Below are 6,126 nucleotides of genomic sequence, written 5' to 3'. Positions count from 1 at the left end.
GTGTTTATATACTATTTACATGTGGTTCAGCATAAAATGTTGAAATGATATGTTAAATTTGTTAATATGATGATATTCTTAAGACTCTTATATAAACAGGTCAGGTTCTTTTTGGATGTTTGAAACAACTATTCTGCATTAGATGGCGAGCCAACCCACCAAACTACTAGTCGTTTAAGATGGAAACAAGGATTCAGTGTTTTCCTTGAATTGTGCAGTGATTTTCTCCTATTTGGTAGGACAGAACTGATTTCCCTCCCTCTGCAGTAATAAACTGATTTTTCATATCATCTACATCTGCAACAGAGTGACTCATACACATTTTTGGGTATTTTTGTTACATTTTGGACAAGTTTTCCTACAAAGAGCACAGTTTATTCGTATACTTACCAAGTTGCCTGGACACAAAATCCTGTTCCTGGAGATATTGAGATATTATTGTGATGTTATACTACTTGATATTGTGAACTGTTCGTATTGTTTTGAATTCATTGCATTATTGTTTTTTCTTTGTTTGTTTTTTGTATTATTGCTGTTGAAATTACATTCCTTACTAGTGTCAAATAAGCTAAACAATATCTCAGGAATTCAATAGGAATTAATAATCTCAGGAAACTAAAAGAAAAGATTTAAAGAAATCTTTAATATACACTAAATAGCTTTAATCCCAATAGCTCATTAGTTGATAAAAAAAGAAACACTACATTATTAGCAATAATAATAATAATTAAAGGAAACCAAATAGGAATAGGTTAAAGGACAAGTTCAGTATTTTGCACTTGGAGCCCTGTTTTCGGATTGTTTGTGGTGAGGTGGAACGGTTTTGACTGGGGTTTCGACATATGCGGCTGCCCTGAGAGTTTTCGGGTGTTTGTGTTTCACCTCACACCTCTGCAGTGGGTTTAATGGTGCACTGGAACGGTCCTTCCTGGGATGCATTAGACTTTCGTTTGCAGAGACGTGCAGCTCACCGAGTGGTCAGGGGTGTTCAGTGATGTGCTCACACAAAAATCGCTGCAAAAGATGCTTTCCAACAGCTGTTTTAGCATTCGTTGTTAACTTGTGGACCTATTTTTCCAATCGCCTCACATCGGTACATTCTTCCGCTTAGAGCTTGAATAATAGACACTCCAGCCCAGGTGGTGGCGCTAATCCGCCATTGCCAATTGCAAGAATACAAAAAAACGTTCCCGGCGTGGAGTAATACCGTACCTCACAGCACATCTAATACAAGTCAATGGAGTTGGCAAAAACTACGATAAAACCTGTTGGAATGCGTATTTTGCAGCGATTTTTGTGTGAGCATACCAGTGAACACCCTTGACCACTCAGTGAGTTTCACGTCTTTGTAAACGAAAGTTTAATGCATTTTAGGAAGGATTGTTCCTGTGCACCTATAAACCCATTGTAAAGGTGGGAGGTGAAACACAAACACCCGAAAATTCTCGGGGCAGCCGCATATGTCGAAATTTCAGTCAAAACCGTTCTATTTCATCATAAACAATCTGAAAACAGGGCTTTAAGTGTAAAATACCGAACTTGTCCTTTAAACCAAACACTACTTCAAGGGAATATAAACACAATGTATTTTGGTTGAAAAAAGTTGAAAGAAGCAAATACCTCTTTTGGGTTATTATTATTGTATATATATTTTTTTATTGTTATCATTTCATTTCAATTATACAATTGTTCCAAAGAAATATATTTTGTCACAGTTTTCTTAACCCTCAGTTGCGTGTTTTATCTGAATCATACTACCTTAGCCCTCTGTAGCGAACCTAAGCTACTGGACCCTTACCCATTCTTTTGAGATTCAAGGTAAAGAAAAAAAAGAGAGTAACTATAACAGTAAAGTGTTACACTGGTTAAAAGTGTCCTCACATCCTTATCGCTATGTTAAATTGTTTAAATGTATTTGTAGAAATTTATGTCATCTGGGAAAGGCGTAGGACCAAAAAATGTCCAACCAATCATAGATCTCGAACCGAACGGACGTTGGGTCTATTAAACAGAGGGAAAATGGCAAACTTTCTTGCTGAATTGACAACTTGCACAGGAGCCACGAAACGAAAACATATTTTAAAACAACAACAACAGCAAAAACTGCCTGGATCAACAAAGAGCAAAAACCCAAATTAACATCGGTAACTTTACTGCTTTACCACGTTTATTTTGGTAAGGTAGGAACGCGATATGTTTGTATTTAGATGGATTCAGATATTGTACTTTGTGTTACTGTATTGTACATTGTGTTACTGTGAAATGTGTGTTTGTTTACGAATAAGGGTAATGATATAACGTTAGTTACTACATCTACACCAGGGGTGTACAATAGGTTGACCAGTCGATCGCAAAGGCAATGCCTGTAGATCGCACATAAGTTAACTGTGTATGCTGCTCCACAAGCTTTGCATTTTTCAAAATTAGATATCCTACCTTTAAATGTGGAAAAAAAACAAAATTGGTTTGATGATGTCATTTGAAATCATGTGCAAAATAGTACGTGAAGAGCTGTATGCTTCTTATTTTGATACTCTCTCTTTGCATTTACTTTTTTTTATCAAAACCTCATAAGTCTAATTTCTCGAGAATCAGCCCAATGTCTTTCATAGAGCAAATAATGCTCAGCTGCATTTCCTTTCCATGCGTCTCTCACTCACGCGTATCTCTCTCACACACACACACACACAGCCCCTCCCCTTCCGTGCACACTGCGTCTCCGTGAGAACAAATTAAGAGTTTGGTTCCAAAACGCAATAAATGCCATTTTTGAAAAAAATGAGTTACTGGCAGAATCAGTATTATATCAGGTCAGTATTTAAAATAAATTCTTAATTTTACGCAAAATCCAATATCCGCCATGTTATTCTGTCATCTTTTCTCCCTTTTTTCCCAAAACGCAATAAATGCCACTCCTCCTTTTCCACAGAATGCAATAAATTCGCTCCACAAATTACAGCCCACCTTTCCACGCAATGTAAACAAACAATGGCGACGCGTTGAGTACACGGAGTCCTAGTTTTCCTAATCTATTTTGTACTTCTTGATCAACAAACAAACAAAAACAAAATATTACTTTATATGGCATTGATCAACTTTTGATGGTGTTTTGTAACGGGAAAGAAACGTAAGCCATCAACATCGAATAATTCACGCGAGAGGCACTCGACACATTGACCTCAGGGGATCTTATGAAAAACTTTCCATAATTTTACTCAGTCAACGAAAATGGAGCAGGACCAAAACATTTTACAGCTGATCGCTGTGAAAAATGTTAAGAAACAATGTCAAGTATAACTGCAGCAATGACAGTGTTCTTAATATGACAAAGTAAGTGTTTTGATTAATGCCATTAATGTTTTTTTTTATTAGTGTATAACACTAGTCAACTAAATGAATATAAAATGGCAAAGATGAATGCACATTTATATAGGCTATTGATTCAATAGATTTATAGCATTTTGGGGGAAAAAAATCAGTTTTTATAATAAATCTTTGAAAATCAAGTTATGGATTTGAATTTGTAATGTTGTTATAACCTAAAGATGCTATGTGAAAGTTTGTAACAAAAAATAGTGTTTTTCATCTTGTCACTTTCTTGGTATAGAAAACATGTTTTTACCGAAATTTGTCAAAATGGTTTTATTGCGCTTTGGAACCAAACTCTGCAAATATAGACTGAATATAATTTTTTCAGTGCGTTAATGTCGACCCGAGAAGCGATTGCTACTTTAGAAAGTTAACTATTCACTTGTTTGAGTTGATTCCTTAACAAGTGTTGCAAATAAATGAGTCGGTTCTTTACAAAGCAAACGGGCAAACGTTTTGAATTGGTTTGTGGGTAACACTTTAGAATACGAATCCATTATTAATGAATAACTACACAGGAACAAATGAGTAATTAAACAATATTAATCTAGTAACTACTGTTAACTAACACAAAACTCTGATTAACGAACTGGTAATAACACCCAGATGAGTGTGGTGGTTCACTATTGACTTGTCGGTAACTACAATTTTTTTCATACTTCCCAAAGAACTAATGAGAAGTTTCATAATTCATGCAAAACTAAACGATAAGTAATATAGGTCAAATGACTAACACTACATTAACACATTTACTACTGTAAACTAATACACAAAACTGTTTATATTATCAATAGGTAAAAGCAGACTTGTTCTCATTGAATCATTAAAAGACTACTGGAACTTATAGATTCATCAACCATCAAATGCCTATACAGTGATTTTTTTTCTTACCTGTTAAAAAATATGTTTTATGTATGGCTTCAAGCTCATATGTGAATAGTCTGTGAATGATTAAGATTATCCCCTTTAAGATTAGCTTTCCATTAACTACTATATGAATAACGGTAACCCGCTGGTAATGACTCAAGTGTTACTACATCATTCTAAAGTAATTAAAATTTTTTGGGATCAGTATCCTAAAGTGAAGATCATGGTAACCCCCTAGTAATGACTCAATTGTTACTACATCATTCTAAAGTAATTACTAATTTTTGGGATCAGTATTCTAAAGTGAAGATCATGGTAACCCGCTAGTAATGACTCAAGTGTTACTACATCATTCTAAAGTAATTACTAGTGTGTTACCGTGATCTTCACTTTAGAACACTGATTCAAATCATACATAAAACAATGATTATAAAATTATTATCAAAAAATATATGTGTGTTTGGCAGACTGTACAATGCACTACTTAATATTCCAGTAATAATCACCTTAGGGCAAATAACCAATGCCCAGGGACCACGAGGACAGTAAAGAGCCAGAGTCACAATGTACAATTTCTCAAGTGTATCAGTGTATTTTAAATATGAATCATTGAGCATAATAAAGCATTCAAATAAATGAACAAAACAAAGTGTAATCCTGCATAACAACAATAACAATAATACAGAAATAACAAAGTTAGATCAAAAAAACTATTAATTGGAGATCCGGTAATGAATAATGAAAAGCAATATAATGATTAATAGCAAAGTCCCAATAGTTTCAGGGAATGTGTACTTTATGTAACCCGTCGAGTTGAAATAGAGATGCTCATCAGTATGGTGGAAATCCTCACGTGTAGAGTTGAACAGGTGTACCTCAGACGTGTTGCTTTAAAAATGAGCAGATTGGAGTTCATTGCGATGATATTCTGTTGTTGCTCGTGACATTCTGGATTTTTATGTATGTCGGTGTGTGTGTAATGTGGTTCTAGAATAAAACAAAGTGCCATTTGTAAGAGAATCGTTACTTTATAATATTGCTCTTAAAAGGTTAAACATGTGAGACACACATCTGATGTATAAATATATAAAACATTGCAGCTATGTTATTCAATTGGAATACATACTTACAACAATATACCCGACAATACTTCAGATAATAAGATAAGACCGAATAATAAGCAAGAGTGACTTACAATCTTTATTGAGGCACACCATTGAGACTCGTCATATATCCGCAAACTCGGATGCAATAATACACCACCTGTAGTCCATCCAACCCGAAAACTTCTCTTCGCTCATCACTCTGTTATTTATTCGCCGGTTATGCCATCAATCTGTGATATTATAAACTTTAGAAAGACAGCACATGTACCTTCCTCCATTGCCACAGTGGATCGCGCGTTATTTTCCTCCGAACGCGCGAGTCTCGATACTTCAGCATAACCACGCCTACTAGGCGCAACCAATACCGAAGCGACAATGGATTAAAAATAGGAAAAAGCAGTTGAGTAACCAATACGTGATAATCACACGAAAACAGGAACTCGTTATAGGATCACGAAAAAAAAAATTTAAAAAAATACGTGACTATATCACGAAACTTTGTGAGACTGGGTAGTCTTTTGCACACACTGTATGTATGTATGGAATTTAGATGGTTGATGAATCTATAAGTTCCAGTAGTCTTTAAATGAGAACAAGTCTGCTATTGCCTGTTGATAGTGTAGACAGTCTTGTGTATTTGTTTGCAGCATTGAACGAGTTGATGTGGTGTTGGTCATTGGTCCTCCATTGGTTGTCGTTTAGTTTGCATGAATTATAAAACTTCTCAGTAGTTCTTTGGGAAGTATGAAAAAATAGTTGGTATTGATTAGTTAATAGTGAACTA

General features: G+C 35.0%; 1 long non-coding RNA gene across 1 annotated transcript; it reads right to left on the bottom strand.

Moving 5' to 3' along the window:
• Positions 1 to 4,803: 4,803 nt before the first annotated feature.
• Positions 4,804 to 5,809, bottom strand: LOC129422927 (uncharacterized). Its single transcript, XR_012371688.1, has 2 exons — positions 5,432 to 5,809; positions 4,804 to 5,223 (listed from the first exon to the last, which is right to left on the bottom strand). It is a non-coding gene; the product is annotated as an uncharacterized lncRNA (long non-coding RNA).
• Between the last annotated feature and the right edge of the window lie 317 nt (positions 5,810 to 6,126).

This window comes from Misgurnus anguillicaudatus, chromosome 10 (genome assembly GCF_027580225.2).
Source record: "Misgurnus anguillicaudatus chromosome 10, ASM2758022v2, whole genome shotgun sequence".
In the NCBI taxonomy this organism is placed as follows: domain Eukaryota; kingdom Metazoa; phylum Chordata; class Actinopteri; order Cypriniformes; family Cobitidae; genus Misgurnus; species Misgurnus anguillicaudatus.
Note: the sequence above shows the minus strand (reverse complement) of the source record. Positions and strands in the feature narration are given on the sequence as shown.